We start from the raw sequence: 15,782 nt of genomic DNA, 5'->3' as shown, positions 1-15,782 counted from the left end.
TAGACCTTAGGCCTCATGCACACGACCGTATTTTTTCCCACCTGTAAATACTGGCGTAAATACGGGTCCGGTGTCACACGTATTCCACCCTTTTTGCACCAGTATTTACGAACCCGTGCTCGTAAATATGGGTCCGGTGTCACACGTATTCCACCCGTATTTACGAGCACGTTTTTGGCGGCAAAATAGCACTGCACTAATCGGCAGCCCCTTCTCTCTATCAGTGCAGGATAGAGAGAAGGGACAGCCTTTTCTGTAATAAAAGTTAAAGAAATTCATACTTACCCGGCCGTTGTCTTGGTGACGCGTCCCTCTCTTCACATCCAGCCCGACATCCCTGGATGACGCGGCAGTCCATGTGACCGCTGCAGCCTGTGATTGACCTGTGATTGGCTGCAGCGGTCACATGGCCTGAAACGTCATCCAGGACGTCGGGCCGGATGTCGAGAGGGACGCGTCACCAAGGCAACGGGTGGGAGACCGGACTGGAGGAAGCAGGAAGTTGTCGGTAAGTATGAAAGTCTTTTATTTTTATTTTTTACAGGTTTATACTGATCGGTAGTCACTGTCCAGGGTGCTGAAAGAGTTACTGCCGATCAGTTAACTCTTTCAGCTCCCTGGACAGTGACTATTTACTGACGTCGCTTAGCAACGCTGCCGTAATGACGGGTGCACACATGTAGCCACCCGTCATTACGAGAGCTCCATAGACTTCTATGGACTGTCCGTGCCGTTATTACGGCCTGAAATAGGACATGTTCTATCTTTTTCAACGGCACGGGCACCTTCCCGTGAGAAAACGGGAAGGCAGCCGTCGCCAATAGAAGTCTATGAGCCCGTTATTAGGGGTCGTAATCACGACCCGTAATAACGGGAGTTTTTACGGTCGTTTGCATGAGGCCTTAGACTGTGTTCTCGGTTTAAACAAAGTCCTATGAAAAAGGAAAGCTTACATTGTGAGTACCAAATGGTAATAATTATTAAGAGCACAAAGAACGCTTGTCTCAACAAGCATTATTTAAAAGAAGTCAAAAGAACTCATTATATAGGCTACCTACTGTTAGGTATACACTTTTAAAAAGGTTTGTAACATTTGGACAAACACTTTCTATATGCTGCATCAAAACATATAGACAAGAAAAAGGGGAGTACGAGCTTACGCTTTGGCGGACTCAAGGTGAGGTATTCACCCCTTAGTGACTAGCCTATTTTAGGCCTTAACCCCTTCCCTCTTTGGCCACTTTTGACCTTCAGGGCAGACCCTTATTTTTCAAATCTGACATGTTTCACTTTATGTGGTAATAACTTTGGAATGCTTTTTCCGTGTCCAAGCGATTCTGAGATAGTTTTCTCGTGACACATTGGACTTTATGTTACTGGCAAAATTTGCTTGATACATTCAATATTTAATTGTGAAAAACACCAAAATTAAGCGAAAAATGTAAAAACAATAGCATTTTTCAAAATTTAAATGGATCTGCTTGTAAGACACATAGTAATACCACACAAAATTGTTGCTAATTAACATCCCCCATATGTCTACTTTAGATTGGCATCGCTTTTTGAACATCCTTTTATTTTTCTAGGACGTTACAAGGCTTAGAACTTTAGCAGCAATTTCTCACATTTTCAAGAAAATGGGGCCAGCTCAGTTGTGAAGTGGCTTTTAGGGCCTTATATATTAGAAACCCCCGATAAGTCACCCCATTTTAAAAACTTCACTTCTCAAAGTATTCAAAACAGCATTTAGAAAGCTTCTAACCCCTTTAGACGTTTCACAGGAATTAAAGCAAAGTAGAGGTGAAATGTTTCAATTTAATTTTTATTTTTTTTCAGAAATTCATTTTTAATCTATTTTTTTTTGTAACACAAAGTTTTACCAAAGAAATGCGACTCAATATCTATTGCCCCGATTCTGCAGTTTTTAGAAATATCCCACATGTGGCCCTAGTGCACTTATTGACTGAAGCGCAGACCTCAGAATCAAAGGAGCACTTAGTGGATATTGGGGCCTCCTTTTTATTAGAAAATATTGTAGGCTCCATGTCCGGTTTGAAGGGCTCTTGCGGTGTCAAAACAGTGGAAATCCCCCAAAAGTTACCCCATTTTAGAAACTACACCCCTTGAGGAAATTATCTAGGGGTATAGTGAGCATTTTGACCCTGCAGGTTTTTTGCAGAAATTATTGTTAGTAGGACGTGAAAATGAAAATCTACATTCTTTCAAAGAAAAAGTAGGTTTAGCTAATTTTTTCTCATTCCCACAAGTACTAAAAGAGAAAAAGCACTGCAGCATTTGTAAAGCAATTTCTCCCGAGTAAAACAATACCCCACATGTGGTTATAAACTGCTGTTTGTACACACGGCAGGGCTTAGAAGGGTAGCAGCGCCATTTGGCTTATGGAGCTCAAATTTAGCAGGAATGGTTTGCGGAGACCAAGTCGCATTTACAAAGCCCGAGGGACCAAAACCGTGCAAACGCCAAAAAAGTGACTCAATTTAGGAAACTACACCCCTTGACGAATCCATCTAGGGGTGTAGTGAGCATTTTGACCCCACAGGTGTTTCATAGATTTATTACAATTGGGCAGTGAAAATAAGAAAAATCCTTTTTCTTCAATAAGACGTAGTTTTAACTCTAAATGTTTCATTTTCTCAACAAATAAAGGAAAAAAAGAACCCCAACACTTGTAAAGCAATTTCTCCCGAGTATGGCAATAACCCACACGTAGTCATAAACTACTGTTTGGCTACAGAGTAGGGCTCAGAATGGAAGAAGTGCCATTTGCTTTTGGAGTACAGATTTTGCTGGATTGGTTTCTGGGCGCTATGTCGCATTTGCAAAGTCCCTGTGGGAACAAAACAGTGGAAACCCCACAGAAGTGACCCCATTTTGGAAACACCCCTCAAGGTATTCACTTGGTGGTGTAGTGAGCATGTTAACCCTGCAGGTGTTTGGCAGAAATTGGTGTAGTGAGCCGCGCCATCTTGCCGATGGTAGCGGAAGCCTTTTAGGCCCCACTGCAGAGCGGGGCATAGGAGGCTTCCATTGCTGGCAGGCCGGGAGGCTTCCATTGCTGGCAGGCCGGGAGGCCAGCATTGGGCCTCCGGTTGCCATTGCAGTCACCGTCAACCCAGCGATCACGTTGCTGGGGTGCCGGTGGCTAAAAACTCCTCACTTGCTGCGATCTCTATTGAACGCAGTATCTGAGAGGTTAATCGGCCGGATCAGAGGCTAGCTCCGGTCCTGGCCGTTACAGCTGGCACCCGGCGGCGTTGGCGCTGGCTCAGCTCCTGAGCTAGCTTCATCTCCTTCACGTACAGGTACATGGGAATGCGTTAAAACACCAGTTCCCATCATGTAACTGTACGTGATTTTGCGGGTAGGGGTTAATGACCAAGCAATTTCTGTTTTTCCATAGTCGCATTCGAAGAGCTTTATGTTTATTTAGACATACCTGTAGCTGTATGTGAACTTGTTATTTGCAGGACAAGTTGTATATTTTAATGGCACCATTTTGGGGTACACATAATTTACTAATTAACTTTTATTAACTTTTTTTGCGGGGTAATGTAAAAAAAAACCAGAAATTTCACCATTCCCTTATGTGTCTTAAACTTACTCCATTTACAGTTTGGTAAAAGTAACAATTACCTTATTCTGCGTATTGCAATGATTACAGTGATACCAAATTTATATCATTTGTGTTTTACTACTTTTTCACAATTAAAAATACATATATATATATATATATATATATATATATTTTTAAAGCATTTGTTTTTGTGTCCCCATATTCTAAAAGAATAACATATATTTTTCTGCTGATGGAGCTGTATAATGGCTTTCTTTTCTGCGGGACAACTTGTGGTTTTTATTGGTTTCATTTTGGGGTACACATGACATTCTGATAGCTTTTTACCGCATTTTTTGGAAGGCAAGATGTCTTCTTTTTTTTTTTTTTTACGGCGTTCACCATTCGAGTCAAATATTGTAAAGATTTTATAGTTCGGGTAGTAATGGACGCGGTGATCCCAATTATGTGTAGCTTTTTTAAAGTGGTTTCGTTTTATTATAAACGTTATTAAACAGGTTTTTAACTTTTTTTTTTAGTCCCACTATGAGAATTGACTATGCGATCATAATTTTATTACTTCTGTATTGCAGGGTATTATGCTGTGAGTGTAAAACAGACATTAATTCTTCCTAGGCACTGCCTTTGTCCATAAAGCAACAGTTGTGATTTTGGTGCTATCAATAGGGGGGGATTGCCTCCAGGGGGGATGGAGCGATCTGTCCAGGGATTCCACTCCAAAAGGAATCCCTGGACAGATCAGGTTGGATTAATGCTATCTACAGGGGGATTCTGCTCCTAGATTAAGACCCTAAGGACACTGTCCATATATGCCAGAGGATGATGCTATCTACAAGGGGGGGGGGGTGCTATATGCAGTTGGTGGCACTATCTACAGGCGGGATGGAGACACGTCAGGAGCTCCCTCTAGGAGCGGAATCCCCAGCCAGAACGCTCTGGCCCGGGATTTCACTCCAAGAGGCAGCTTAGGTGGCGCTATTTACAGGGAAGTTGTGTGAGGCGTTATCTACAGGGCGGGGGTGGATTCCGGGGCTCTCAAAGCCCCGGCAGACATGAGAGTGCAGCGCTGCTTACATTGAAGCAGTACTGAACTGATTAAACTTCGTTCCAGGCTGACGTTTATATACCTAACAACCATACGGGGGATCGGTAGTTGGAACGTATATAGCAGTATGTCTATCGTGAAGGGGTTAATGACACACACTTGAAAAATTACAATATCGAGATGCTGGGAGATAATATACACAAACTCATTTAGTTTAAGTATACACCTCAAATAGCTTGTCAACACTTTGGGAATCTCACAAAGCTTTCATCAAAGGCGGGCTTTTAGCATTGGGTTCCAAAACTAAAAAGCAAAACTCAAACTTAAAGAGGCTCTGTCACCACATTGTAAGTGGCCTATCTTCTACATAATATGATCAGTGCTGTAATGTCGATTACAGCAGTATTTTTTATTTAGAAAAACGATCATTTTTGACTGAGTTATGACCTATTTTAGCTTTATGCTAATGAGTTTCTTAATGGACAACTGGGCGTGTTTTACTTTTTGACCAAGTGGGCGTTGTGGAGAGAAGTGTATGATGCTGACCAATCAGCGTCATACACTTCTCCCCATTCATTTACACAGCATATAGTGACCTTATTACATCACTATGTGCAGCCACATAAACACACTATAACGTTACTCAAGTGTCCGGACAGTGAATATAAATTACCTCCAGCCAGGACGTGCTGTCTATTCACAATCCTGACACTTCTGTAGCGTCTGGGTGATATTTACAGCAAGGCAAGCCTAATCTCACGAGATTACGATGTAACCGGTCATTTAAAATGAAATTACGCTTGCCTTGCTGTAAATCTCACAGAAACAGTACAGAAGTGTCAGGATTCTGAATAGACATCACGTCCTAGCTGGAGGTAATGTATATTCACTGTCAGGACACTTCAGTGATGTTACTGTGTGTTTATGTGGCTGCACATAGTGATGTAATAAGATCACTATATGCAGTGTAAATGAATGGGGGGGAAGTGTATGCATAAAGCTAAAATAGGTCATGACGTCAAAAATGATTGTTTTTCTAAATAAAAACCACTACTGTTATCTACATTACAGCACCGATCATATTATGTAGAAGATAGGGCACTTATAATGTTGTGACAGAGCCTCTTTAAAGAAGTTTTCCACCTTTTGACAAAAGAGGACCTATCCATGGGATAGGTAATCAGTATATCATCGGTGCACCCGGACCCCACACGATAAGCCTCTCTGGTGGCCTGCAGGCACCGGATGTTATGGCACATAATGCCTTCGTGCACCGGACGTACATGCCGGAAGCAGTTGGCTCCAGCCACTGAATAGCGGCCGAGCTGCTTCTGGCACGTACGTCTGGTGCACGAAGGCACAGGACCAGCTGATCTGTGCGTTTCCAGTTGTCGGACCCCGACTGATCATGTACTGATGACCTATCCGGTGTCAGAAGGTGGAAAACCCCTTTAATTCCCTACTCTCACAAATACCTGTGCTTAACCCCTTCAGGACCCAACCTGTTTTGGCCTTCAGGACACAGCCGATTTTTTAAAATCAGACATGTGTTACTTGATGTGGTAATAACTCCGGAATGCTTTGACCTATCCAAGCGATTCTGAGATTGTTTTCTCGTGACATGTTAGACTTTACGTTAGTGAAAAAATTTGGTCGATAATTTCTGTATTTATTTCTGAAAAACACCAAAATTTAGAAAAAATTTGCCAAAATTTGCATTTTTCTAAATTTAAACGTATCTGCTTGTAAAACAGATAGTAATACCACACAAAATAGTTACTAGTTAACATATGTCTACTTTATGTTTGCATCGTTTTTTGAACGTCCTTTTAATTTTCTAGGACGTTACAAGGCTTAGAACTTTAGCAGCAATTTCTCATATTTTAAAGAAAATTTGAAAAGGCCATTGTTTCAGGGACCAGTTCAGTTCTGAAGTGGCTTTGAGGGCCTTATAGATTAGAAAATCCCCATAAGTCACCCCATTTTGAAAACTGCACCTCTCAAGGTATTCGAATCAGCATTCACAAAGTGTTTTAACCCTTTAGGCGTTTCACAGGAATTAAAGCAAAGTTGAGGTGAAATTTACAAATTGTATTTCTAATAAAAAAAAAATTTGTAACACAGAAGGTTTTACCAGAGAAATGCAACTCAATATTTATTGCTCAGATTCTGCAGTTTTTAGAAATATCCCAAATGTGGCCCTAGTGTGGTAATGGACTGAAACACAGGCCTCAGAAGCAAAGGAGCCCCCAGTGGAGTTTGGGCCTCCTTTTTTTAGAATATATTTTAGGCACCTTGTCAGGTTTGAAGAGGTCTTGTGGTGCCAAAACAGTGGAAATCCCCCAAAAGTGACCCCATTTTGGAAACTACACCTCTCAAGGAATTTATCTAGGGGTATAGTTAGCATTTTGACCACACAGATTTTTCGCTAAATATATTGGAATTAGTCTGTAAAAATGAAAATCTACTTTTTTTTCTGAAAAAACATAGAAATTTTTAAGATTTGCAAGGAATAATGAAGAAAATGCACCCAAACATTTGTAAAGCAATGTCTCCTGATTACGGCAATATCCCATATGTGGTAATAAACTGCTGACTGGACCCATGGCAGCGCTCAGAAGGGAAGGAGCGCCATTTGGATTTTGGAGCACGGATTTTGCTGGATTGTTTTTCGGTGCCATGCCGCGTTTGCAACGCCCTGGAGGGACCAAAACAGTGGAAACCCCCCAAGTTACCCCATTTTGGAAACACCCCTCAATGAATTTTTCTAGGGGTAAAGTGAGCATTTAGACCCCACGGGTCTTTTGCAGAATTTACTTACGCTTGCCTTGCTGGAATCTCACAGAAAAGATTCAGAAGTGTCAGGATTCTGAATAAACATCACGTCCAGGCTGGTAGTGATGTATATTCATTATCAGGACACTACAGTAATGTTAGTGTTTGTGTATGTAGCTGCACATAACGATAAATGAATGGAGAGAAGTGCATGACGCCGATTGGTCAGTGTCACACTCCTCTGTACAACGCCCACTTGGTCTAAAGTAAAATACGCTCACTTGGGCATTAAGAAACTCATTAGCATAAAGCTAAAAATCGCTCAAAGTGGTTTAAAATAGATCGTTTTTCTAAATAAAAAGCATTACTGTCATCTACATTATAGCGCCGATCTTCTTATATAGGAGATAGGGCACTTATAATGTGGTGACAGAGCCTCTTTAACCCTTTCACGACCAATGACGAAAATGAACGTCATGGTCGGCTGCTAGTTCCCACACCATGAAGTTCATTTTCGTCAGAATTTCAAACTGTCACTCTGTGTAAACACAGAGTGACAGGCACTCGCTGACAGCTGTCCTAGACAGCTGAGACATCAGCCTTGCCGGTCAGCGGACCATCGCCGCTGCTTTCGGCAGTTAACCCCTTAAGTGCGGCGACGGATTGCCGTAGCCGCATTTAAGTGGTTTGAAGCACATCGGCAGCCCCCACGAAGTGATCGTGGGGGCTACCGATGCTTGTCGTGGCAATCGGAGGTCAGACAATGACCTCCGGGTTGCCATGTACGGAAGCCTCGGAGGAGCAGCCTCCGGCCGGTTCTCCTCGGCTTCCTGTCAGAGTGACAGTTACGTCACAATGACAGTTGGAGTAAATTACACTACGTGTGTAGTGTAATGTACTCTAGCAGCGATCAAAGCTGCAAGTCTCAATGTCCCCTAGTGGGACGAGTGAAAAAAGTAAAAATAAGTAATAAAGGTTTTTAAAAAAAAAGTGTAAAAATAAGTTTATAAGTTATATAAACAAAAAATGTTATTTTTTTTCCTATCAGACTTTTATTATAGAAAAAAAATGAACACGTTAAAGTGCACATATTTGGTATCACCGCGTTCGTAACGACCCCAACTATAAAACTGTAATGTTATTTTTCCCGCACGATGAACACCCCCAAAAAAATCAATAAAAAACGACGACAGAATCTTTTTTTTGGTCACCACCGCTCCCTAAATAAAGAATAAAAAGTGATCAAAAAGTCGCATGCACCCGAAAATAAAACCGATAAAAACTTCAATCCGTCCCGCAAAAAACAAGCCCTTACACCGCTTTTTTGACTAAAAAATAAAAAAATTATGGCTCTCAGAATATGGTGACACAGAAAATTATTATTTTTATAAATAAGTGATTTTATTGTGCAAACGCTAAAAAAAAGGACCAAACCTATATACATATGGTATCGCCGTAATCGTACCAACTCGCATAATAAAGTAAAAATGTAATTTATAGCGTACAGTGAACGCCGCAAAAAGAAAACCTAAAAAATAGTATCAGAATTCCTGTTTTTTTGGTCAGGATTGCAAAAAAAATGAATAAAAAGTAATAAAAAAATAAAAAAATCGCATGTACCCCAAAATGGTACCAATGAAACTACAGATTGTCCCGCAACAAATAAGGCTTTACACGGCTCCGGTGGTGAAAAAATAAAAAAGTCCTGGCTCTCAGAATATGGCGATGCAAAATGTGCAGAGTGTTCCAAAAGCGGATAAGATCGGGCGCCATTTATCAGTGCGACACCGGCCACACATCTATGAAATATTATTTATTTACCCCATTATTATACCCTCTTATTATGCCCTGATGTACCCCACACAGATTACATATGCCCCCACAGTATAAACTGAAATACCAGCAAAACCCCAAACAAAACTACTACCAAGCAAAATCTGCGCTCCAAAAGCAAAATGGCGTCCCTCCCTTCGGAGCCCTGCAGCGTGCCCAAGCAGCAGTTTGCCCCAACACATATGGCATCGCCATACGCGAGAGAACCCGCTTAACGTTTTATGAGGTATTTGTCTTCTGTGGCACAAACTGGGCACAACATATTATGCACTAAAATGGCATATCGGTGGAAAATTCCAATTTTTACTTTGAACCATCCGCTGTGCATTAACCCCTTTGCACACTATGACTTAATAGCACGTCATGGTGCGGGGGTTGATGTATGGAGCCGTCTCACGTGCGGAGGCCGCTCTATACGCTGCGGGTGTCGGCTGTGTATTACAGCTGACACCCGGGACTAACGGACAGGTACAGCGATCGCTCTGTTACAGAAGCCTGTAAGAATAACAATATACTGCAATATATTAGTATTGCAGTGTATTGTACCAGCGATCCAATGATCGCTGGATCAAGTCCCCTAAGGGGATTAATAAAATGTGTAGAAGAATTATAGTTTAGTAGTGAGAATTTTTTTTTTTTTTAAAGTAAAAAAAAAAACACCTTTTCCCATTTTTCTTCTAAAGTAATGTAAAAAAAATGAACAAAATTGGTATAGCTAAGTCCGTAAAAGTCCGAACAATTACAATATACCATTATTTAATTTGCACAGTGAACACCTTAAAAAAAATTAATAATTGAAACCGCCAAAATCGCTGTTTTTTTTTCTTTGTCACCTTTGCTCTAAAAAAAAAAATATAATACAACTTTTTAATCACTTTTTATGTACCAAAAAATGGTACCAATAAAAACTGCAGCTCGTCCCGCAAGAAATAAGCCCTCACACCGCTCTATTGATGGAAAAATAAAAAAGTTATGGCTCTTGGACAGCGGGGAGTGAAAATCTAAAATAAGAAAGCAAAAAATTGATCAGTCCTGAAAGGGTTAATTAATTTCTAATGAAAAAAACGTATGACCCCATGTGGGGTATTTCCGTACTCGGGAGAAATTGCTTTATAAAAAATGTTTGGTTTTTTTTCCTCCTTTATCCCTTGTGAAAATGAGAAAATTCAACATTTTAGTGGAAAAAATTTTGATATTCATTTTCGCGCCCTAATTCGAATAAACTCTGCAAAAGACCCGTGGGGTGAAAATGCTCACTATACCCCTAGAAAAATTCCTTGAAGGTTTTTCCAAAATGGGGTCACTTTTGGAGGGTTTCCACTGTTTTGGTCCTTCCAGTGCATTGCAAATGCGACATGGCACCGAAAAAGATTCCAGCAAAATCAGAAATCCAAATGGCGCTTCTTCCCTTCTGAGCCCTGCTGTGGGTCCAAACAGCAGTTTATTACCACATATGGGGTATTGTCGTAATCGGGAGACATTGCTTTACAAATGTTGGGGTGCATTTTCTTCGTTATTCCTTGAAAATATTAAAAATTTCTATGTTGTTTCAGAAAAAAATGCATTTTAATTTTTACAGACTAATTCCAATATATTTAGCGAAAACCCTGTGTGGTCAAAATGCTAACTATACCCCTAGATAAATACCTTAAGGGTGTAGTTTTCGAAATGGGGTCGTTTATGGGGAGTTTCTATCGTTCTGGCAGCTCAAAGCCTCTCCAAATGTACAGTGGGGCCTAAAATATTTTCAAGCAAAATATGAGTCCTGAAAGCCTCCAGGGTGCTCCCTTCCTTCGGGGCCCTGCCGTGTGTCCAAACAACGCATTAGGGCCACAATGGGGGTATTTTTCAAAACAGGAGAAAGAGGGTGATAGATTTTGTGGTGTGTTTCTTCATTCTGATGTTCGCTTTACAAAGAAATTGGTCTTCAAACTGATACTTTTATGAAAAAAGTGAAATCATTTTTTTTTTCACCTGTTATGCATTAAATTTAGCAAAAAACAGTGGAATCAAAATACTCACAATACCCCTAAATAAATACCTTATGGGGTCTAGTTTTCTAAATAGGGTCGTTTATGGGGAGTTTCTATCGTTCTGGCAGCTCAAAGCTTCTCCAAATGTACAGTGGGGCCTAAAACATTTTCAAGCAAAATATGAGTCCTGAAAGCCTCCGGGTGCTTCCTTCCTTTTGGGCCCTGCCGTGTGTCCAGGCAGCGCATTAGGGCCACAATGTGGGTATTTTTGGAAACAGGGTGATAGATTTTGTGGTGTGTTTCTTCATTCTAATGGTCGCTTTACAAAGAAATCGGTCTTCAAACTGATACTTTTATGAAAAAAAGTGACTTTTTTTTTTTTCACCCGCTATGTATTAAATTTAGCAAAAAACTGTGGGGTCAAAATACTTACTATACCCCTAGATAAATACCTTAAGGGGTCTAGTTTTCTAAATGGGGTCATTTGTGGGGGTTTCCATCACTCTGAGACCTATGAGCCTCTGAAAACCTGGCTTGGTGCAGGAAAACAAAATGTACTTCAAAATGTATAAAATTAATATTCAATTTGTAAGTCCTCTAAATTGCTGAAAATTTATTTTATTTTTTCAAAATTGCTGCCAAAATAGAGTAAAGAGATGGAAATATATATATTTAATAAAAAAAATTGTACAGTATTTGTGTACATATGTGACATATTGCAGTTAAATATAGGGAAATATGGTAATTTTTAAAAAAAAATCTTCTATTTTTTTCTTTTTTAATTAATTTCCGCAAATCGTATCAGTCTACTTTTACCACTAAAATAAAGTACAACATGTGACGAAAAAACAATGTCAGAATTACTTGGATATTCAAAACTTTCACAGAGTTATTCTCTGATAAAGTCAGACATACCAGATTTGACAAATCTGGCTTGGTCATTAAGGTACAAATAGGCCCGGTCATTAAGGGGTTAAACTCCACAGGTTTTTTGCTAAATATTTTGGAATTAGGCCGTAAAATAAAAACACTTTTTTTCCACTAAAATGTAGAATTTTTTAATTATCACAAGGGTTATTTGAGAAAAAGAACCCCAACATTTGTAAAGCAATTTCTCCCGAGTATGGCATTACCCCATATGTGGTCATAAACTGCTGTTTGGACACACGGCAGGGCTCAAAATGGTAGGAGCGCTGTTCGAATGCAGATTTTGCTGGATTGGTTTACAGTAGAAGCCAGTGTGACTCTATTTTGGAAACACCACCCCGCAGGGCATTCATTCAGAGGGGTAGTAAACATTTTGAACCCACAGGTGTTTCATAGATTTTTTTAGAAATAGGCAATGAAAATGAAAAATTTAATTTATTCCAAAACTATGTTAGCTCCCAATTTTTCATTTTTACAAGAGGTAATAGGAGATAAACCACCACACAATTTGTTACTAAACTTCCCCCGAGTATGGCAATACCCCATGTGTAGCCCTAAACTGCTGTTTGTGCACGCGGCAGGACTTTTAGCTTCTGGAGCACAGATTTTGCTGGATTGGTGTTCAGTCACCATGTCGCATATGCAAGGCCACTGAGGTACCAGACTATAGTAGAAAGCCCCGATAAGTGACCTCATTTTGGAATCTACAACCCTCAAGGCATTTATTATTTACCTGGACATATGACAAGGCTTAGGAGTGGAAGAGCACCATACGCATTTGAGGTCTATTTCGGTCATTTTCACAACATTGGCCAAAAATTGCAGGGCTCTGAGGTCAAATAATACTACATACCCACAAAGAAGTGACCCCAATTTTGCAAACTATACCCCTCTAGGCATTTATTAAGGGGTTACTAGAAAATAATGTGCAGTGGATTTTCCACTGATATGCCATTTTAGTGCACACTATGTTGTGCCCAGCTTGTGGCACTACAAATACCTCAAACTGTTAAGCGGGTTCTCACGGGTATGGGAATGACATATGTGGATGTACACTGCTATTTGGGTACATTGCAGGGCTCGAAGGGAGGGAGTGCCTTTTGTTTTTTGGAGCACGGATTTTGCTTGGTAGTAGTTCTGTTTAGAGTTTTACTGGTATTTAAATTTTTATGTGGGGGCATATGTAAGCTGGGCAAAGTACATCAGGGCATAATAAGAGGGTATAATAATGCGGTAAATAAATAATATTGCACAATCTCACCCCCCCCCCCTTTTTGGAACAGACTATTGTTCGCCATATTCTGAGAGCCATAACTTTTTATTTTTTGCGATGGAGTGGTGTGAGGGCTTATTTTTTGCGGGGCAATCTGTAGTTTTTACTGGTACCATTTTGGGGTAAATGTGACTTTATCACTTTTTTGAAAAGCAGACACCCAAACCCCGCACAGATCAGCTGGATCGGTGCCTCAGTGCACCGGACGTACATGCCGGAAGCACTTAGCTCCGGCCATGCAATAGCAGCCGAGCTGCAGTACTGCAGCTCTGCTCCTATTCAAGTGAATAGGTGCAGACCTGCAGTTTTGCAGCACGGCCGCTACGCTACGTACGGACCCAACTGCTTCCGGGCTCCATACATAGTATGTGCCATAACTTCCGGTGCCCACAGGCCACCAGAGTGGCTTATCGGTGCGGGGTCCGTTTGGATAAGTCATCAGTTGTCAGAAGGTGGACAGCTCCTTTAAGTCCTCTCTCATTTTTACTACCCCCCCTTTTTTTTTTCTCTTTTTCCCTTTCCATTCCCGATAGGCAGACGGCTCTTCTCACTACTGTTTCCTCGAACGTCTAAGGTCTCAATCTTCCTCATTGCTCCGCCTCCTATGGAAAAAACAAGCTTCTGTAGCCTTCCTGCAAGAGACTCATTTTTGACAAGACCAGATTACCAGACTCTCAGATAGACTATTTCCGGACGTCTTTCACAGTTGCTCCCCTTACTCTATAACTAAAGTAGTCTCAATTCTAACTGCTCGGACTGCGCCTTGGGAATATGTGGGGTGTCGTCGTGATGATACAGGGTGTTACATCTTAGTCAAAGGTAAGATGGCAGACTATGTTTACGTTTGGTGCGGCTTATCTTCCTAACCTTGTACAGTCCAACTTCATGAACCGTATGCTCAGAGATGTTGAAGTATTCCTGGAGGGGGGTGGTGGTCCTGGGGGGGGGGGGTCTCAACATGGCCTTGGATCCTCTACTAGATGCCTCAAATGGCTCCTCTTACCTACCGTTTGTCTTCCTTTGTAGAGCCAAAGCTTCCTTACAAAGTTTCCAACTCATGGATGTTTACTATACCCCTCAACACGGGACTATTCCCATTATTCTCATGTTCATGACTCATACTCGCGCATTGACTACATATTCTTTTCCCACACTAACCTCCCCTTACTGCACTCTGCATACATTGACACCATCACCTTTTAAAACCATGCCTTAATATCTACGTTACTTTCCCTTCCGCCCTCCCAGACACGTTCATGGAGATGGCATCTCACAAGACCAAGCAGTGACAGACTGTATCCGCAAAAGACCTTTAGGAGTTCTTCTGCAACGGACGTTTCTCCCCCTGTTGTCTGGGAAATACAAATGCTTAATCTGCGGAAACTTTATTAAACACTGCTCTCGACTCAAACGTGAAAGGAACTCCCAGTTCACAGACCTAATCTCCAAAATTGGTGCTCTAAAGAAGTCTCAAAGGATCCCTCGCCCTACAGACCAAAAAAACTAAAAACCGTGCCAACTCAGAGAGAAGCTTAAAAATCTACCCCTCTCCAACGAGAAAGCCACCCTGGTCAAATGCCATCACCACTTCTTCAAATTCAGTGACAAACCTGGGAAAACCTTGGCTAGAGCTCTACATCTACAAAGGACACGTTTATTTATTCCCCAAATATCTGATCCAAGTGGCTGGAAATGTACCCTCTCTTATAATAAAGCGGAAACCTTCCAATCATACTACTCGACACTATATTATCTTAACCCTCCCCTTAGCCCACACACCCTCATTGATAGTCAGCTTTCCATAGACAATTATTTACAATGCGCTGGCCTCTCACCTCTCCCTCAGGAAACCATCTCGTTCCTGGAAGAGCCCATCACGCTTCCCGAACTCCAACTGCAGATGGCCTCACATTATCGTACTACAAAACATTTCTCTGACCTTCAGGCCCATTTTCCCTCAGCCTATAACTCCCCCACCACTAATACACTCCCATCGGACACACTCAAAGCCGACATATCAGTTATCCCCAAAGAGGGGAAAGATCAATCCCAATGACCAAACTATAGACGCATCTCCCTCTTGAATGTAGACCTTAAATTGTTTGCTAAAATCCTTTCTATCCGTCTCACCCCCCTACTACAACATATCATCCATTGAGATCAAGTTGGCTTCATGCCTACCAGAAAAGCCAGGGAATACTACTAGGGCCATTGACATTCTACATTCCCTATCCATCTCCCATTCCCCGGCCACCTTTCTCTCCATGGACGCCGAAAAAGCCTTCGACTTACACTGGCGATTCCTCACACAAACCCTGAAACACATAGATCTTGGCTCCAACATGCTTCGATAGATTGGCA

At 41.2% G+C, this 15,782-nt stretch overlaps 1 protein-coding gene across 3 annotated transcripts in view; it reads right to left on the bottom strand.

Annotated features, from left to right (window-relative positions):
- The window catches only part of TRIO (trio Rho guanine nucleotide exchange factor), a 539,453-nt gene that overhangs the window by 298,686 nt on the left and 224,985 nt on the right, over window positions 1-15,782 (bottom strand). The window lies entirely within an intron of this gene.

Source organism: Rhinoderma darwinii, chromosome 5, assembly GCF_050947455.1.
Source record: "Rhinoderma darwinii isolate aRhiDar2 chromosome 5, aRhiDar2.hap1, whole genome shotgun sequence".
Classification (NCBI taxonomy): Eukaryota; Metazoa; Chordata; class Amphibia; order Anura; family Rhinodermatidae; genus Rhinoderma; species Rhinoderma darwinii.
This window is presented reverse-complemented; position numbering and strand designations above follow the sequence as displayed.